This window comes from Idiotropiscis lumnitzeri, chromosome 3 (genome assembly GCF_059441095.1).
Source record: "Idiotropiscis lumnitzeri isolate Australia: NSW breed Sydney's pygmy pipehorse chromosome 3, RoL_Ilum_1.0, whole genome shotgun sequence".
Lineage (NCBI taxonomy): Eukaryota > Metazoa > Chordata > Actinopteri > Syngnathiformes > Syngnathidae > Idiotropiscis > Idiotropiscis lumnitzeri.
In genome coordinates this window covers 32,625,462-32,646,559 of record NC_142393.1, presented here as the reverse complement: position 1 = coordinate 32,646,559, position 21,098 = coordinate 32,625,462, and positions in this window count along the sequence as shown.

Sequence of the window (21,098 nt, the reverse complement as noted above, 5' to 3'; positions counted from 1 at the left end):
GCAGATGTACCACTACACCATCAGTGCATGTAAGAATGTTTTCCTCCATTTTGGGTTTGACCTTTACGTGCCACCCTTGTCATTTTTGTCCAATGGGGGTGCCAATCATCACACGCGACCATGTGTTCACAAAAAGTACAGTGGGAATTTGAAACACACCAAACATGGAGCCCAAAGGACTTTTCTGGTATGAATACACCCTAATGCTCAGTTGTACACTTTGGCAAGTTAATGTTTTTGCCTGATCCAGTAGGTCTACCACATGCGATCATTTTTAATGCGCATATATGCATCTGAAACAGGGACCCTTAAATATAAAATTTTATTAGAACAATATTATCATTATTCACCTTTTAAAAAAATGTTTTTGGGAGGAGATGGGGAAGTGTGCAATATAGCTCTGTGATGAGGCCCAAGTTTTTGTTCTTAAAGTCAAGTCAAAATTTTGGAGATGGGTTGGATTCATCATATTAATTATTATTTCACTAACACAAGCTTAATCAGAAAACAATGTTTAAACTACCAGGGCACATAGAACTTATTGAAAAGAAAATATTTTACTTAACTTCCACTTCACTGTTTTTCCCCTCTTTGCATTTCTTTTACTTGTATACTTTCAGTAGTTTAAAAACCATTACTTTTGTACTTTAATACTTCAACGGGTGTAATGAATGTGAATGCTTTTGACACGTCTAATGCGACCTAAGCAAATCCCCCAATCAACTTTTTGGTGTAGAATTTCTGTAAGGCTACATCAGTGAATCTGTTTCTCAACAAAGATACTTCTTCATGTGTGGCTCGCTGGGTTTTTGGATTTGGCCTGGATAGAGAGCAGAAGATGAGAGATGAATGTTGATCCCTCATGATCATTATTCATTGTGAAATTTATGTTCATTTTGAAAACTAAACTAATTTATGTCAGCATTTATATTGAAGTAGAAGATAGAGAATGAGACAAGGCCTCTCCTACACAGGAATTCAAGTAGACTGCCCTACTTTTAAACAGTGGACTAACTTTTCCCCCTGGTGTTTGTTTGGGCAGTACACTCTGTCATGCTGCATTCCTAATGCTGACCTTTGGGGGGCAGGCAACGCTATGAAATGGACTGCGACTGATGACGAGAACTTGCATTCTGCACAGCCGATGGTGCCAAGTGTACACATATCCCGATTGTCACCCAACTTGAATACGCATCCCTTTCTTACAAAGTGCACTTAAGGGGCAACAACACCCTTGATTGATCGTCTGGCAATCGCGGGACTAACACATTACACCCATTCACACCTCCACACAACCAAGTCGTCAGTGGACCTAGCATGCATGTTTTTGGACTGTCACACAAAGCCTGAGTAGCTATATACTGTAAATGAATCTAGAATATTCTTGTTGAAAAGCAACGGAAAAACAACTCAATGTGCCACAGTGCTGCCCAACTCCAGTTTACAATAATTTCATATTTCAGTTTGTTTGGGCTCAAAGAATGCTTTTTATCGTTTTATGTAGTCTTTCATTCCCCAATATTCATTTATTTTGGATTTTGCAGTCACTCTGAATCACCCTAATTCCTGGTTATTCTCAACTGTAATCATCTTTCCTTCCACTGCACAACTCAAAGACAATCAGTAGGCCTTCCTCTCCTGCTTTCATATGAGACTCTGTCTTTAGTCTTATGACAACACTTTGGACTTCCTGTGACCATTGCTTCACTGGCCTAATGACAGACTACCATTGCATTGATGGGCATTTTCCACTGTTTTGTGTGATGGTGAGCACACTTAGCAGGCAATTCAAGATCATGTGTGTTGTGATCCAGCTTGTTGTAAGATCTGTTTGTTTGTTTTTTCTTTCAGACTTTGGTCATCATCATTAGTTGGCTTCTTAAGCGCTGGAGACAGTGGAGCTAGTCACTGGAATATTGTGTCCAGTTGCCATCTCCCAGTGAGCAGTTTGTTTTCCTGTTTTGCGTCGATAGCGTCCACGTAAGTCTTACCTGGCTCTAGTAATTTGATGTGGTCATCTAACCTTGTGTAGGTTAGTTGTCATTTGTAGTAGTGATGGGTAGATGAGGCATCCTGTATCGTTTCGACACAGTGACACACTGTATTGACACTGTGTTGCTGAATACTGACACCTGGTGGACTTGCAGGAAACATTTGACAGGGTCATCTGACACTGATCTGTCAAACTAATTTGATCCAATTCCATTGATTTGGCATTTGCATTTACATTATTTTTACATACACGCAATTTCATAAAGAAATCTTTGATATTCGAGACGCAGTCGATAAATTAAGTGAACATCTGTCTGAATGCCCAAGTAAAAGTGTTGTGAATGACAATGGACTCATTGTAATTAAAGATTTTTATTAAAAAAAATTAGTTTCTCCAGCATTTTATTATTCAGTCTATTTCTTTTTTTTGAGGCACAACGGTGTGCACAACGCCTGTGTGGCCAATATAAATGGGTGAGGGAACGTTGCCTCCATGGACTTCCAGTATAAGAGCGGGTCTTCCATACGTGCAACGTGTCCTGCTGACATATAGCGCTGCACCTCTGAGTGCGCATCAACAGTGACGTCTTCCATCTTGCGGATATTTAACACAAAGTAACGTGCCAATAACTCTATGCTTGTTTTGAGCGTCCATCCTGTTGACAGATGCGCTTCCTTGTGAACACAGTTTGGCGCGCGACCGCTGTGTCGACACGGTTCCGGTAGTGGTCACGTGACTTTCTTAAAGCGGTACGCGCACCGACACGGGGTTTGCCCTGGAAGCTCGGCTCGCGCATCGACGCCTCGGTGTCGCTGGACCCATCACTAATTTGTAGTGTATTTAGTGTTCCCTGGTGGCTTTCTTTTTGTCTTTAGAGTATTCGTTTTGTTTTTCTTCGTTTTGGTTAGTCCTGTTTTTGGCGGCTAGCTCCTCGTTTCCACCCATTCACCTTAGTTTATTTGGCGCACTGCGGCTCGTTTCATTTAGTTTATTTTTGTGTTTCTTCTAAATCATGTCTGATGTGCTCCCTTTGTTAAATAAATCTCTATTTTGTTTGATTTCTGCCTCTGTCTGTTTTCTTGGGTCTGCCGTGCTGCAATACACATTCGTAACAATGTGATAGTATTTGCATTGTTCATGCTCAACGGGAAATTGTTGTTGTGGGAAAAAAACAGCGCATTAAGAACAAGTGGAAATATTGTCCCACTAAATCGAGTGTTGGCGATGTTTTTCCTTCTCTGCAAATTTGTAGTTAGCCATGTGTTTTTGAGCGTTTCCTCTTCCACTGATTGGGGAGGCATTTCTTTTGGTGTGTTTCTGTCTGACTTCAGATCTTTGAGGTTGGCTTTCAAACACTTAGCTGTGCATTATTGGTATCTACCATTTCCTCTCAGTTTGCCAATGGGAACGTTATGATTGACCCTATGAATTGTACCATAAGCATCAATTTGCCACAAAATTTTTACATAAACAGGAGAACAGATCAATGCAATTCTGTTGGTCGATATAAGTTGTAAATGTTACAATGATCCACAATTCTGCTTTCTGTGTTATTTATAACTGCAGAATTAGAACCAGTGAGTATAATAGTGCTATAGTTTTCCGGGTATGTAGCAAAGTTAAACTCAACAATTTGGTGCATTGTCTAGTACAGAAGAGTAGGGTGAACATAGATTTGTCTTTAGGCCAGGTGTCATCTTGGTGACAGCTGGCCTAAAGAGAAAGTTATACAGGATAACTTAGTTTGTCGCTGACACGCCATCAGGAGATATGACTGCTCACCATTGTGCTTTGTCAACGTCAGAAGCAGCAACACAGCACTGTGTTCTAATCACCTCCAAGTGCATCACAATGATGTTGCGTCCAAATGTTGTAGCAGTGACATAAAGAACAATGACAGTATTGCTCACATGGATGAGGGCTAGAGTTTACGAAATGTTCCTTGTTTATTTTCACACAATGGAATAAAATGTGACAATTCATGGTGAGGGCCTCTCAAGGCCTCAACTCACTTCCTAATAATCGGCCCGATTCAATGTTGAGTCCAATTTCTTCCTTCCGATCAAAGTAAGTCATCATTGGATGTCTCCAAAAGATTATCCTGAGCGATTATACTGTGGTGTAAGGTGAGTGATTCTGGATTTCTGGTGTGCTCTTTAATATTGCCTTTAATATTGCCTTTATTAGTCCCACAATGGGGAAATTCGAGATTCGAACCCAGGCCTCCTGGGGAGACTGGGTCCGGAACGCGGCGCCTTAGACCACTCGGCCATCCAAATTGTAAAGGCCAACAATTATAAATATGCTTTATACTTATGTTGACAAATATTTAAGTGTATGGTCAACACCAAGTTGGTCCAATTCATGGGCTTCGTGATTGAAAGCAACAATAGCCAATTAGGACACGACCTGGCGTTGTTGCCAGAGAGTTTGTCGCATAAGTCATTCACCATAACAAAAATGACAAAGAGTTTGCAGTCTTCTGCGCGTTGATCTAATTTCTCCATTTGTAACTTCTTAGGCTCTCACGATTCTGTTTACAAGTTTGCTCTTCCCACCATTGAGTAGAACAAGGGAAGCAAGGCAGAAGAGGCACGAATGTTTGCAAAATCGTTCCTCAATAGTATCATTTAATGAAGATGGTATTTAAAGATTGTCATTAACACATTTCATTAATCAACCACCTTTTGGGTTGAATTATTACTCTCATCGGTTGCCAAGTCAGTCAACCTCCGCCATTTGCCAGTGACAAACACAAAAGTGCGTCATCATTATTTTAGGCCGGCCCAGTTCGATAGTCACTCCATCATGCCGTCCTTGTTATTTCTAACTTGCTTCCTACATCGTTAAATTATGTTTTGTCACCGCCTTTTTAGGACTGCCAGTAAAAAAAAACTTAATAATAAAAGCACACAATTTTATTCATATAGAGCTTAACTAACTTTCATCATGGTGTATATAGCCAGGCACAGACTATCAATAGGCCCCTCATGGTTGAAGCCACAGGGCATGCATCTTACATTGCCACTGTTACTGACTTATAACTAACTTTTTTTTTTTTATTGCTGAAAAAACACGTATGATCACGAGTGTCGTCGTGTCCAAAAGATGAGGATCCCACTTATAAGCGGGCGAGATGAGTTTCCTCCGCAGGGTGTCTGGGCTCTCTCTTAGAGATAGGGTGAGAAATCTGGTAGGGCCTCAGAGCACAGCAACTGTTCTTCTGCATCAAAACGAGCCAGATGAGGTGGCTTGGACATCTGATTAGGATGCCTCCTGGACGCATCCTTGGTGAGATGTTCCGCGCATGTCCCATTGGCAGGAGGCCCAGAGGATGACACAGGACATGCTGTGGAGTGACTGTCTCACGGCTGGCGTGAGACCACCTGACGAGCCCTCCGTAAGAGCTAGAAAACGACTGGGGAGACGGAGGTCTCGGTTTCCCTGAGGAAACTGCTGCCTCCTCGACCCGATAAGCGGCAGATGATGGATGGCTTGATAGTTTTACACTCGGATCCCTCTTTGGAGTAATGACACACCATCAAAGCATTCATACAAAGTTTTTGTCTTTGAAGCCAGGATGATGGTCTAATGTTAAAAAATATAATTATTAAAAAGGCCAGGTTTGTTTGCAGTATGCTGTTGTAGCACCCACTGGTGGCTAGCCTGTTCATATAATTGAATTCTAGTTGGGCATGTTTTTAGCCACCTATTTTAGTACTCACGATAACTAACAGACGAAAGTCATCGTAAGTTATTCTCTCCGAAGTCATCCAACCACAAGGTGTGCGTGCATTAGCATGTAAGTGACTCAACATAAAATATCCATTTTGTGGGATTGCGATTTGTTTGTGGACATTTCAGTTAATGTTGCTCATGCTGTTTTTTTTTTTTATTTGTTATGGTTACGACCGCGGCAAATTAATGTGTTGACAAGGCATTCCATTGCATCCGCTCATGTTTTCTTTTTATTTGTTCTTCAGAAACCACCCTCACATCCATATCTAACCAAATTAAAGATTACATGGACCAAACTGGTTTTATTATTCCTCATCTGGACTATATCAGTTTGATTTACTTCATAAATAATTTGCATACTGAGCAAATATTGCGCCATATTAGCTGTACATCTTTAGCAAATCTCAGAACAAAACACCGTGGTCAAGTTACCACTGGGCCTTGCAAACCAACACTGCTGGAATGTGGCGCTTGTGGGCAGTTTTGAGAAATGTTTTGATGAAAAATGCCTCTAAAGATGTCTCCATTTAGATTGTATTTTCAAAGGGAAATTCTAGTCACACTCTGACGTATACACCAATGTATATGCCTCCTTTGTGTTTCATACCATTCATTATTTTCAATTATTGCAATTATTTTCTGTCACGCCCCCCGTTTACCAAGAAGAAAACAATTTGCGCTCCCCCACCAACATTTTTTTTTACATTTTGTACTAATGTACATGTTCTTTGTATGTGCAAATATTGATGAGATTATAAATATTTACTATACGTTTGACATCAAACCTCTTCGTCGTGATGACGTCATCCTTTTCCATGTTCCGGTCCGAGAGCGTCTGCTAAATTGCTAACATAGCCGTTGTCTTATTTTATGTTCCGATACGTAATGGTTGCAATACAACATTTCTGTTCAAAGCTGCTCACTCTCCACCCAAACGTGGTTCGAGTCAGACTTCTGTTAAAAGTCAAGCGTACATCGAAGCACTTATTACTCTGTAATTCATTTTAGCGATGAACTAGGGGCACAAAGCGCAGCTTTGACTATCTCAAATTTGAGTTGTCTGAGATTGCAATTTCGGTCCCAAAACCATACATTGTTCAGCCGTACTAAGGCGGAAAAAAAGCATGTTTCCCAGGGTAACACACGCCCCCCTCAGCATCGCACCGCGCCCCACTATTTGAGACGCACTTCCATACATAGCTCCAGATCACACACATGCAGGCAGTCAAGGACGCGTAAGCCACTTGAGTTTGAATAGTGGTGATGATGCCTTGCTCAAGGGCACTTCACTATTTACACTCATACAGTCACTACAGACTATATGCTACATTTTCCCAAAGTGAATGACACAGCACTGTATGTTCAGAGCGTCTTATGTAGTGATTATGATAACATTTACTTTTACAATCTTATGGTAGCCATCCTTTAATACTCTGTTGACATAACTGCAGTTCTACTCATGGAAATTCTAAACTAGATTTGGACTTGAAAGAAGTTGAAGTAACATTGGAACAAATGTGCATGCTGTTTTTATTTTAGCACTTACTTTCCATAGCAGCAGATGAGTGTAATGCACATCATACTTTAACATGAAATTTTAACTATGACATCCATGTAGCCACTTTTCAAGAGGCACATGCATGCCAGCCACAATTGCGTAACTGAGACTTGTGTGAGAACTGCAGTCAGCCTTAGATGAAATATTGGGGTTCCTGATTGAAAATCACAAAAGGACTTCTTGGAAATAGTTAAAGACAGGTTTGATGGTGATACTTTACGGTTATGAATTGTTTTTTCATAAGAGAATGGTGAGACCATGGATGACAACTCCTGCACGATGCTCTCAAGGATCCCTGCATTAAAAAATGTTTTCATTCAAAGTTAGTCGCAATTATAGCGCAGAAAATATGACATTGTAGCATCAACCCACACATCGTTCAGCATTACATAAAAAAATAGAGGAAGAGGACCAGATACCTCTTGATTAATGGGGGAAACAAGCTCAAAATTCTGGCACAGCTTTTTAATATGTTGACCTCCATTACTAGCACATACTAGCACACAAAAACAGCAGTTTATTGTGAGGGGCATGTAAAACGCCTTGCCATCTAAAGTCTGCCTGTTACACCGCCAACTAACACGCCTTTATATTCACTAGACCTTACCCTCAGACATTAACACCCCCAACATACACACACACACGCACCCCCGCCCACGCCCACACGCACGCACACACACACTCACACACACTGACGCGGAAGAGAGAAGTGGTGAAGAGTGGGCCGCTTTGGCAAAGAGAGAAGCAGCTGTGAAAACAGTCATTCAGTGATGTCAGAGCAGCATGGGGACTTTGGGCAGCGAGGCTACTTTGAAGTATTTAACAGCAGTGCTGAGTATGACTCACATGCAAATAAGTGAAATGCCAACATGACGAGCATGCCGGTCCAGAGGGGTCAGGGGGAAAAGGCTGGAGAAAAATCAAGGGGGAAGGAAGGAAACTATTTCCAGGTAAATTTTTCACATTGTGATTCGCAGTTTGGTCTCCAGACATTGGCTGCAGCCCTATTACCCTAACCATTGCTACTCTCTCGATGTGTGTGTATTTGTGTCAGTTATTCAGTCGGAAAAGGTGTCAATATTATCAATCAATCAATCAAATTTTATTTATATAGCACGTTTCATACATAAAATGCAGCTCAAAGTGCTGTACAATAAAAACGTCCAAATTACAACTGTTGGAATTTAGTTTTAAATCAATATTAGAATTTAATTTTAAATCAATGTAAACTCAAATTAGCAATCTGACTCCAATTTGTGACCTTACCCAACTCTCACTCATCCAACAATATGCGCGCTCGTTCTCCAATAGAAAGGTATCAGGAAGCCGGCATTTTCACGCACGAGTGGATTTATTCCTAACACGGATTTTCTACATATGCGCCTGGGTCTCGGGTCCCTCTCAATACAACTCTGTATGCCTCTCTTGCCACCAGCAGACGTACTCTACATCCGAGTTGCCCAGTAACGATTCATACTATACAATATGCAAATGGCACAGCAACAAAGGCATCCTGGCATGATTCTATTGGCTATGTGTATCCTGCAGTTAACTTTAGCTTGCTCTTATTGGTCTTTCTTCCCCTGAAGAATCACGTGGTGGCTCCTCCTGGTTGTGGCTTGAGTTATCTCGTCTCCGCCCTCTCCTTGCGGTTATCACCGTCTGTCCTAAAACATTCCATTCTTGCACATTCTTGCACCACATACCCTGTTCCGCTCCACCAGTCACACGCTCAGCACTTTACAGTCTCACACTTTCATACACAGGATGCAGCAACATCTAATGAACTACGTTAAGCTCAAACTCTTATATTCCTTTACAACAAAAACTAAAACCCATTCCACCCACCCAACATAAACACAAGACACATCCACATACACGCCTGAACTCGCATACACACAGAACACTCGCATTCACACAACTTAATAAACCATCTTAGTAGAAAGACATGGCAAGGCACAGAGAAACCATTTGAGAAAATGTACCCAGGGTAGGTCATCCGCGCTGAGAGGGATGACGGCCCACGGCCACAGGGAGCTCCGCCAACACACAGACCCCCGGCCCAGACTGACCGGGGTAGACCCTACACATAGTGCAGAGGGCCCCGGTCCGCCGGGCCTAAGGAGCCTCCAGGATGAAGCCCCCTGTGAGAAGGCCAGCCACACCTCCCAGCGCGGAGGCCCCCCTTGAGAAAACACTGGAGCTAAAATATATAAAAGAAAATGATAATGCGAAAAGAAAAGAAAAAGAAGCTAAAAATTAAAAGACAATAATATAAAACGACAGAGCTAAAATATATAAGAAAAATTATGATACTAAAATACAAAGAAGCTAAAAATTAAAGACAAAGATAATAGATAAAATGACAGTCCTGAATTAAAAGACTAAGATAAATTATTTAAAAGCCAAACTAAAAAGGTGAGCCTTGAGCCTCCTTTTAAAAATATCAACAGTCTCTGCGGACCTGATGTCCTCCGGCAGGCTATTCCATAGACGAGGACCAGAATGGCTGAATGCAGCCTCGCCATGTGTTCCAGTCCTCACTCTAGGAATAATTAACAGGCCGGTGCCAGAGGACCTCAGGGTCCGCGAGGGTTGATACGAGAAAAGGTCAGATAAATAAGATGGCCCAAGACCGTTAAGGCATTTAAAAACTAATAGAAGCACCTAAAAATAAATCCTGAAACACACGGGGAGCCAATGCAGCGATTTTAAAATTGGTGTAATATGTGCCCGCCCTCTGGTCCTCGTCAGCACAAGTGCGGCTGAATTCTGAAGTAGTTGTAGACTGGAAATACTCTTTTTCGGAAGACCAGAGTGCAGGGCATTACAATAATCTAGCTGACAGGAAATAAAAGAATGCATCAGCACCTCCATGTTAGCCTGAGAGAGAAACGGGCGGACTCTGGCTATATTCTTAAGGTGATAAAAACCAATCTTGGTTACATTTTTAATATGAGGAATAAAACTGAGCTCAGAGTAAAAAATGACGCCTAGGTTTTTCACAAATTGTGATGATTTATAATCTTGTAGTTTTGGTAAAAGTTTTTCTCTCTGACCTTCAGGACCGATAACTAAAACTGTGGGGGTTTTCGGCTATGGGGGGGCCTGGCAAGCTTCTCTGTTGCAGATCTCCGGCAGTTTCTCGCCAGGCACGCCTCCGGCTGGAGAAGGCGTCGGCTCCAGCACACCTGCAGCTCATCAACACCAATCACCGCGGGGGTTTAAAGCTCAGCGCTGCCAGGAGCCAGACGCCGGATTATCCCGTTCCCAACCGTGGTACCTGGCTCACGTCTCCGATCTCCTCGCACTTGCCTGGTTTTCCGTGACATGTTCTCCGCGCTAACCCCTGTCTGTCCTCGTTCTCCCTCCAGCCGTCCGGTGCCCGTCCGAGCCCGATCCTCCGTTGCCAGCCGTCGAACGCCTGACCGCCGCCCGCTGCTTGGCCGCCCTCACGCCGCCTGCCTGCCGTCGGCTGCTCGCGCTTCGGCAGGGTTCCCGGTCCTCCGCCGATTTTTCGGTGGAGTTCCGCATCCTTGCTCACGAGTGCGGGTGGAACGAGCCCGCGCTCCGGGGAGTTTTTGTCGATGGTCTGACGGACCAGCTCAAGGACGAACTGGCCGTCCGTGACGAGACCACCTCCCTGGAGGAACTTATCGCCCTCGCTGTTAAAGTTGACAACCGGCTGCGGGAGCGTCAGGCCGATCGCGCGCGGAGGTCGCCCAGACCAATCGCGCGCCTCCCCGCGCCCCTTGCCGTCGCCGCCCCGCGGGTCCCGGTATCACCTCCCAACACCCAGGAGGAGCCCATGCAACTGGGAAGGACCCGTTTGGACCCCCTGGAGCCTCTCCCTTCCCCGCGGCGAGTGGTGGCACTTGACGGACGCCTCATCTCCCGAGTCTTCCAACAGACCGGGCCCCTCACTCTCATCGTCTCCAGTAACCACCGGGAGACCATCCAGCTCCTTCTCATCCATTCACCGCAAGTCCCCCTGGTGCTGGGCTTCCCTTGGCTCCAAAAGTACAACCCCGCCATCGACTGGAGTAAATGCTCCATCACGGGGTGGAGCGAGCTCTGCCACGCGCAATGCCTGCTCTCCGCTGACCCGGTCCCCCGGTCCTCCCCTCTCGCCCCGGCTCCACCCGACCTGGCGGCGGTGCCCTCCGACTACCATGACCTGGCTCAGGTTTTCAGTAAGGACCTCGCCCGCACCCTTCCTCCCCACCGACCCCATGACTGCGCCATCGATCTCCTCCCCGGGGCTCCTCTTCCCAGCTGCCGCCTGTACAATATCTCCCGACCAGAGAGGGAGGCCTTGGAGACTTACATCCGCGACTCACTGGCTGCCGGTCTCATTCGACCCTCCTCCTCGCCCCTGGGGGCGGGCTTCTTCTTCGTCAAAAAGAAGGACTCGTCACTTCGCCCCTGTATTGACTTCAAAACCCTGAACAGCATAACCGTCAAAAACAAGACCTCGTTGCCCCTCATTGATCCCTCGTTCGAGCCCCTCTGCGACGCCCAGGTCTTCTCTAAGCTGGATCTCAGGAACGACTATCATCTGGTCCGCATCAGGGAGGGTGACGAATGGAAGACGGCCTTCAACACCCCCTTAGGCCATTTCGAATACCTTGTAATGCCCTTTGGCCTCACAAACGCCCCGGCCGTCTTCCAAGCCATGATGACCGACGTTCTCCGGGACATACTCAACCGTTTTGTCTTCATCTACTTGGACGACATTCTCATTTTCTCCCGATCCCTCGACGACCACCGCCGCCACGTCCGCTTGGTACTCCAGCGCCTCCTGGAAAACCGTCTGTTTGTCAAGCCAGAAAAGTGTGAGTTCCACGTGCCCTCGGTTCACTTCCTGGGATATATCATCGCCCGAGGGCAGCTCCAGCCGGACTCAGCTAAGATCAAGGCGGTGGTGGAGTGGCCTACCCCCACTACCCGCAAGGAGCTCCAACGCTTCCTGGGCTTCGCCAACTTTTATCGACGCTTCATTCGCAACTACAGCAAGGTCGCTAGCCCCCTCACAGCACTCACCTCCACCCTTACCCCCTTCCACTGGACCCCGGCGGCAGCTCAAGCCTTTGGACACCTTAAGGAGGCCTTCACCAGTGCCCCGGTCCTTAGACATCCCGACCCTTCGCTCCAGTTCATTGTGGAGGTGGATGCCTCCGACGCGGGGGCAGGAGCTGTCCTCTCCCAACGGGACCCCGACACACAGAGGATACACCCATGCGCTTTTTTCTCCCGGCGCCTGTCTTCCGCGGAGAGAAACTACGACGTCGGCAATCGAGAACTGTTGGCAGTCGTCTGGGCTCTCCAGGAATGGCGGCATTGGCTGGAGGGCACCCCCGTCCCTTTCCTCGTTTGGACCGACCACAAGAACTTGGCCTATCTGCAGTCAGCCAAACGAATGAACCCCCGCCAAGCTCGATGGCATCTCTTCCTGAGCCGTTTTAATTTCGCTCTCTCGTTTCGGCCCGGGTCCAACAATGGCAAAGCAGACGCCCTCTCCCGGATGTTCGCTCCACCCGCCAGTCAGGAGACCTCGGAGACCATCTTGCCCTCCTCTTGCCTCCTGGGAGCGGCCTCCTGGGAGATCGAGCGCACGGTCCGGGAGGCCCAGCAGTCGCAACCCGATCCCCGAGCGGCCCCCTCGGATCTCCTGTTCGTCCCCGATGCCGTACGATCCCAGGTCCTCCAGTGGGGGCACTCCTCATCGCTCACCTGCCACCCGGGCGTCACTCGCACCCTTCGTTTCCTCCGGGAGCACTTCTGGTGGCCCAGCATGGCCAAGGACACACGGGAATTCGTGCTGGCTTGCGCGGAGTGTGCCCGAGGGAAGGCCTCGCATTCGGCCCCGGCAGGTCTCCTCCGCCCCCTGCCTATCCCTAGCCGCCCCTGGTCCCATATCGCCGTAGACTTTGTCACGGGTCTTCCCCCATCCGACGGACATACGGTCATACTCACCATCATCGACCACTTCTCCAAAAGCGTCCATTATGTCCCCCTTCCCAAACTACCCACCGCCCTGGAGACGGCCAAACTCTTAACCCAGCATGTGTTCCGGCTCCACGGCATCCCTCTTGACATTGTCTCCGACCGAGGCCCCCAGTTCTCTTCCCAAGTCTGGAAGGAGTTTTGTAAAGCGGTGGGCGCTACGCCCAGCCTCTCCTCCGGGTACCATCCCCAGACCAACGGGCAGACCGAGCGGGCCAATCAAGATCTGGAGGCGGCGCTGCGGTGCGTGGTGGCCCGGAACCCGGTTTCCTGGAGCAAGGTCCTCCCATGGATCGAGTACGCCCACAACTCCCTCTCCTGCGCACCCACAGGTATGTCCCCGTTTATGGCTTGTCTGGGCTACCAACCCCCCCTCTTCTCAGAACAGGAACATGCAGTAGCGGTCCCCTCCGTTCAGGAGCACATCCGTCGGGTCAAGGGAGTCTGGGCGGAGGTAAAAGCTTCCCTCACTCGCTCGGCGCAGCGAAACAAACTCCTGGCGGACCGTCATCGTACCCCGGCTCCAGACTACAAGCCCGGCCAACTGGTCTGGCTATCTTCCCGCGACCTCCCCCTCCTGACAGAGTCACGTAAGCTCTCCCCGCGTTACATTGGTCCCTTCCCCATCACCAAGATTATTAACCCCTGTTCCGTCAGGCTCAAGCTTCCTGATTCTCTTAAGATCCACCCGACCTTTCACGTCTCTCTCCTCAAACCGGTGTCCTCCAGCCCCCTGAGCCCTCCGACCATCGCCCCTCCACCCCCCCTGATGATCGACGACCACCCAGCTTTTACAGTGTCCCAAGTATTGGACGTGAGGCGTCGGGGGAGAGGTTTCCAGTACCTCGTCGACTGGGAAGGTTATGGCCCGGAGGAACGATCATGGATTCCACGCAAACTCTTTTTGAACAACTCCCCAATCCGGGAGTTCTATGCCCGACACCCAGACAAGCCAGGTAGGACGCCAGGAGGCGTCCGTTGAGGGGGGGGTACTGTGGGGGTTTTCGGCTATGGGGGGGCCTGGCAAGCTTCTCTGTTGCAGATCTCCGGCAGTTTCTCGCCAGGCACGCCTCCGGCTGGAGAAGGCGTCGGCTCCAGCACACCTGCAGCTCATCAACACCAATCACCGCGGGGGTTTAAAGCTCAGCGCTGCCAGGAGCCAGACGCCGGATTATCCCGTTCCCAACCGTGGTACCTGGCTCACGTCTCCGATCTCCTCGCACTTGCCTGGTTTTCCGTGACATGTTCTCCGCGCTAACCCCTGTCTGTCCTCGTTCTCCCTCCAGCCGTCCGGTGCCCGTAAGAGCCCGATCCTCCGTTGCCAGCCGTCGAACGCCTGACCGCCGCCCGCTGCTTGGCCGCCCTCACGCCGCCTGCCTGCCGATCACCGCCTCCGCCTCCTCGCCGGCTTCTTCTCCACCTCGCCGATCCTCCCGCCCGCGCTCCTCCCGCCGCAGCGCCGGTCTGCTCCCCGCTCGTCGCTCCCGCTGCCCCCTCGCTGGCGAGCTCCGCTCCGCGGCTTCAAGCGCACCTGACCTGCCTCTCCGCTCCGCCACCAGTCTTCCTTCTTTGGCTTCTGAGCCCGCTGCTCCTCTCCCGATCTTTTCAATAAACCCTCCTCAATCCTCCACGCTTGCATTTGGGTCCAGTCATCCTTCCACTCGGTTTGCTGAACCACAACAAAAACCTCTGTTTTGTCCTGATTGAGCTGTAGGAAATTCTCTGCCGTCCATGACTTAATAGCAGCTCCGTCAATAAGGACAGCACAGCACAGCATGGTCCCGGAAGCGCAATTGCGCACACGCATGCACCGCACATTCCCATACTGATGCATTCAATTCCATCCCGTGAAATACATACGCACCCACCTGGCACCACTTCAATACCACGTCAGTCACAGTTTTAATAGAGCGACCGAGGGTGCACACTTGGTAGTTTTATTATGAATGGAAGCATACATGGACATATACACACATACACGCGCGCATGTTCAATTGAACAACTCACCAGTCACGAGACGCGGCAGACAACAGCCACGACATGGAGGAAGACCAAACAGCGGGGGAGCTTCCGCGTTCCTTAAATATGTTTGTTTTGCGCGTCAATTATGTCAGCTGACGCCCAAGGGGAGGGGCGAATCTTATATAAAGTAAGTGGTTTGGAAAGAGAGGGGAGATAGAGTGAGAGGCGCTGCAGTGAAGGTAGTACTGGAGAGCGAGACAGTGACGCATTTTGTAAAGTAGCTGATATGGTAGTTATGGTTGAACTCCATTCAGTGGTTTTGTAAATATATATAGATAGACACCCTTTATTTTTGTAAATTACTATATTGTCACTTTTTGGGTTTTTGGACTTTTGGGGGACTTTTCAACGTCTGTCTGTGAGATAGGAATAAAACCAGTTAAAAGCAGTACCAGAGATGCCCACTAGGTTTTTAAGTCTATTTAATAAAATGTGGTGATCTACTGTGTCAATGGCGGCACTTAAATCCAGTAGCACCAAAATTGTGAGTTTTTTTGCTTCAAAACACCTGAAATCATTTAAAATCCTTAAAAGAGCTGTCTCTGTTGTTGGAATTTAGTTTTATATCAATGTTAGAATTTAACTTTAACCCAATGTAAACTCAAATTAGTAATCTGACTCCAATTCGCGACCTTACCCAACTCTCACTCATCCAACAATATGCGCGCTCGTTCTGCAATAGAAAGGTATCAGGAAGCCGGCATTTTCACGCACAAGTGGGTTTATTCCCAATACACAGACTTTCTACATGGCACCTGGGTCTCGGGTCCCTCTCAATACAACTCTACGCCTCTCTTGCCACCAGCGAATGTACTACCCGAGTTGCCCAGTAATGATTCATCCTATACAATATGCAAATGGCACAGAGACAAAGGCATCCTGGCATGATTCTATTGGCTATGTGTATCCTGCAGTTAACTTTAGCTTGCTCTTATTGGTCTTTCTTCAAGTGGTGGTTCCTCCTGCTTGTGGTTGAAGGGTCCAGTTTCTTGTCGACCCCTTCCCGCTCGAGGTGTCTGTCTGCGCCAGGCACCAACCTAAAACCTCCCAAACCTTCACATTCTTTCACTTTCTTTGTTCAGCTTCACCAGCCACACACTCAGCATTCCACAGAATAACAGTGACACAAGATGCAGGACATCAAATAAAACTAGCCAGGTTTAAACTCTTCCACTCCTTTACTGTACAGTGGTTCATTCTAAAACCAGATTGAAATTTCTCTAAAACATTATTTGTATTTAAAAAATAATTTAACTGTAGAAAAACAATTTTTTCTAAAATCTTACTTAAAAACGGTAAGTTGGATACAGGTCTGTAATTATTTAAAACACTGGGCTCTGAATTGCTCTTCTTCAGAAGGGGCTTCACTACCGCCGTTTTTAACGCAATGGGGAAGACACCCGTCTGAAGAGAGCAATTAGCTATATTTAAAATCTGTTCCTCAAAAAATCCATAAAAAGCTTTTAAAAGTGATGTGGGAATTGGATCTAAAAGGCAGGTTGTTTGATTTACCTGGGAGAAAACTCAACCAAGTGTCCTTGCATCAACCAGGGCAAAACTTTCCATTGTTTCCTCTGGTAAAAATGACTGCCCAGCGTTAATAGAAGTTACATTTTGATGAGCTAAAAGACTGGATCTTATGGCATCGATTTTACTTCTGAAGTGGTCTGCGAAGTCCTCACAGAGAGCGACTTTTTAAGATCAGAGCTGGTTAAAAGATCGAAGGTGGAGAAGAGATACCTAGGGTTGTTTTATTAATTGTAATGAGATTTGAGAAGTAAGACATTCTTGCCAGTTTGACTGAGGATTTGAGTTGTTGAAATAATATTAGATAATGAACTGTAAGGTTGCTCTTTCTCCATCTCCTTTCTGCACTCCTGCATTTTCTTTTTGATTTCTTAGTTAAATCATTTCTCCACGGGGTATCGTCTTGATTTTTATATTTTTTGTTAAAAGTGGAGCAACCGAGTCTAATGTTGATTTTAAAACCCTGTTAAAATTATCAACAATAAAATCACAAGGTGCAGGTAAAATGTCAGGAGTGCTCTTTAAAATCTCAATAAAATTTGCAGCAACCTCAGAAGTTAGGTAGCGTTTTCTCACTGTTCTCACCGGGGCTGCTTCTTGATTAAAACTGGCGATGTTAAAATATACACAGTAGTGGTCTGACACAGCCAGGTCAACAACAGAGGACACACCAACGGACAGGCCGTAGGTTATGACCAGGTCCAGGGTGTGTCCTCTGTTGTGAGTTGGCTGTGCGACATTCTGTTTAAAATCAAAATAGTTTCAAAGGTTTAAAAATTCTCTGGACAGTGGGTCAGAGATATTGTCAACGTGCACATTAAAATCGCCAGTTATTAAAATTCTGTTATAAGTCGAATGTAAAATCGATAAGAACTCTGAAAACTCACTAATAAAAGAAGTAGAGTGTATAAAGTGTGACGCAGATAATAGAGGGACTGCTAAAAACAAAGGCGTTGTGTTCAAAAGTAGTTTCCTTTGAAATAAGATAAGTTTTTATAATTGACGCAGTCCCGCCTCCTCTTTTACAGTCTCTGGTCGAAAATAAAAAATTGAAATTTGGTGGGCAAGCCTCGGTGAGAGCAATTGGAGCATCTGTACCTAGCCATATGTCAGATAAAAGAATACCTTCAAGGTCTAAAATCAGGTCGTTTATGATAAAAGTTTTGTTTAAAAGGGAGCGCACGTTCAGCACAGCCAGGTTAATGTTTGTGCTGGACGTGCGCTCATGGTCGCATGGATTTGAAATGTTAACATGTAAAAGATTGTCACTGTTAAAATCACTTTGTGTGTGGGAGGGAAGCGTCTGTGGGTGATGGTTTGAATTGAGAAAATGTCCGATGTGAGTGGTAATGATAGTGGGGGCCTCTTGGGAATGCTATTGAAAGAAACTAAGATTGGCCTGTAGGTGGGTGTAGTGAGGTTGTTATTGCAATGGTTTGTGTTAGAGCTTGGGGTGGGAACACAGGCGGATTGATTTGTCCATAGGAGTCAGCTGGGAGCGTGACCGAAAACTGCATAATGATTGTTAGCTGCTAAAATCGAGCTACCCAGGAAGCTCGGGTGAAAACCGCCTGGTTGGTAAAAGGAACGACGGTTCCAAAATAGGTTAAAATGGTCAATAAAAGCAAAACCGAAATGTCCGCAAGTGCGTATGAGCCATGTGTTCAGGCTTAAAAGACGACTGAAGCGCTCGCTGCCGGGGGATAGCGGCGGTAAAGTGCCGCTTATCCAGACCGACAGACCACAAGTTTTTAGCAGGTCGAAGAGGACATTAAAATCTCACTTGGTTTGCTCCGATTGTTGGCGCACTGTTTCCCCACGTGGACAACGAGCCGGGATACGGATGGTGGAAGAGAGAGAAGAACATCTGGCAGGATGTTAGCTATGTCCGTGACTTTGATAACAGCGGGTGATAGTACCAATGTAGTGTGTGTGTTTAATGATGCTGTCGCCAACAATGACGGTGGTTGGTGAGTGCAGAGGATATGAAGAATGAGTGCCAGGGGAACCATAAACTCTGTGGAGAGAATCCTGACCTCGTTGTCCTGAATCATGCTCCCCAGGCCGGGTGGCAACTGAGGACGAGAGTGGTGAGTGGCGCCGATGTTGTGGCCCTCTCATGTGCCGGGACACTGCGTCCCTGAGCAGCCCCACTCGAGAGTGGCCGACCGGGCCACGCGTGGACTTACCGACTCCGGCCGAATTCAGCGTGAGCGGCAGGAAATTCGAAGGAGCACCTGGGACCCCAGCCCTGGGGTCAGATGCTACGGCTGACACTTTCCGACCGCAGGGGCGCAGCAGTGGCAGCGGGAGAATCCACTGCCAGGGCGGAAAAACAATTCTTCTTGACCAATCGAGGGCGGGGAGATGGTTCTCTGCTCCTCTGGCTACGGGATGCCACCTCGACCCAGGTGGTACCATGGAGTGGTGTTGAGCAGGCTGGGCCTGGGCAGGTAGCTGGATCCCATCTCACCGTGTCCGTCAGTGGAGCCTCAGTCATACTCACAGCTGTCATGCTTTCGCTGGAATGCCTTTCCATAATGACGGCGGAGAGTTGTGGGAAACGGGTCGTGAAAGGCGAGATGAGGGACTCTTTTCGACGGAGTTCTTCCGTCAGACAATGGACTTCCTCTCTCAGGTCAGAGATTGTTTTATTTGTTTCATCCTGCACCATTATGAACCGGGTCCGGTGACCGGGGCTACCACGGCGGGCTAGCAGCGGCTAGTCTGAGGCAGGAGTATGCTAGCTGTTTGACAGTTGTTTGACAGTTGGCTGGTTCACCGGTGGGAGCGTGTCCATAGGTTAAAAATTTAAAACAGTCACTGTATACAAAAATAATAACTATAAAAAGTATGTCCAAGCAGTAAAAGTAGTGCAAGCTTACTACGATGAGCACTCCTACGGAGGTGAACAACTTCCGCGTCGCCACACCCGGGGTATTACCGGTTCTTTTAATTGATGTGCTACCAAAATTCACAGAATTGTGCAAAAGTGACTGGATTATAATAATACTAATAGTACTTGAGCACAGACATTCTCACTATGACCTCATGCATCCACTTGCTGCTTCCAATCCATTGTCATGATCCGTTTTTGCCTTGCTTCATGTTTTGTTATTGTCTGCCCAGCTGACGTGGGGGTGTTCACTCCAGCACCTGTTTCCTGTCTTGTCGTCACGGCTGGAGAGACGCGCCCACCTGCCACGCACCTGTTATCCATTGATGATTATGATTACCACGCTATTTAAACGCGCCACGCTGACGGCTCAGCGTCGGATTATTCCTTGTGCTCATGTTCATGTCCCAAGTGTCTATTCTTGCCATTCTTGTTATGTGCTTCACGTGTTTCTCGACCTCGTTTCCGTCCATTGACTCCGCATCTAGCCTTTGTCCTTCTCGGTCGTGTTTGCTCGCCAATTGGCTCGACTTACCCTTCCGCGGTAAGCTATTTTCGTTCGCTTTATGTTTCTTGCCTTTTGCAAGCACTTTCTGTTTTTCGCGTTGTTTTCCTGGTGTGAGTTTTCCACCAGCACTTTCGGTTGTACTTTCGGCACCGTGTGATGATTTGTATAGTTCTGTTTTTGTAAATAGTTCGTCTAGTCGGAATAATAAATTCCTTGTCAACGCATCTTGCTTCTCTGTGTCTGCGTTTATAGAGTCCACCCCTGCTTTTCTGGCGTTGCCGGAAAAGCAATCCTTACAGAATAATCCGACCATGGACTCTGCAGACTCAGAAAAGATTTATAGAGCTCTGGTCAGCCAAGGACGGCTGGTGGCACAGCAGTCGACGGAGCTCGCGGACCTCCGCAACGCCGTCGGCCAGCTGGCCCACCGCCTTGAGAATCTGGACGCCCATCTTGGTAGTCTCCTGCCGAGCAATGCCCCAGGTTCCGACCCGACGGTCGCTACGACCAGTACTTCCCTGCCCGTTTTCCACGGACGGGAAACAAATTTGCCGCACCCGTCCCGCTATGGAGGTGAACCCGGCCTTTGCGGGCAGTTCACTCATCAGTGTCGCCTAATTTTCAACCAACAACCACTCACGTATGCTCACGACAGTTCCAAGGTGGCGTTCATGATGAGTCTTTTGACTGGCCAAGGTAGCGCTGGGGCCATGGCCGTGAGCAACGCCCGACCGGACCTCCGATCGTCGTTTCTGGCCTTCTTGACGGAGTTTGAGCGAGTGTTTCATCACCCGGTTCAGGGAAAGGAGGCGGGGGGTGAACTACTCGACTGCACTCAAGGCAATCGATC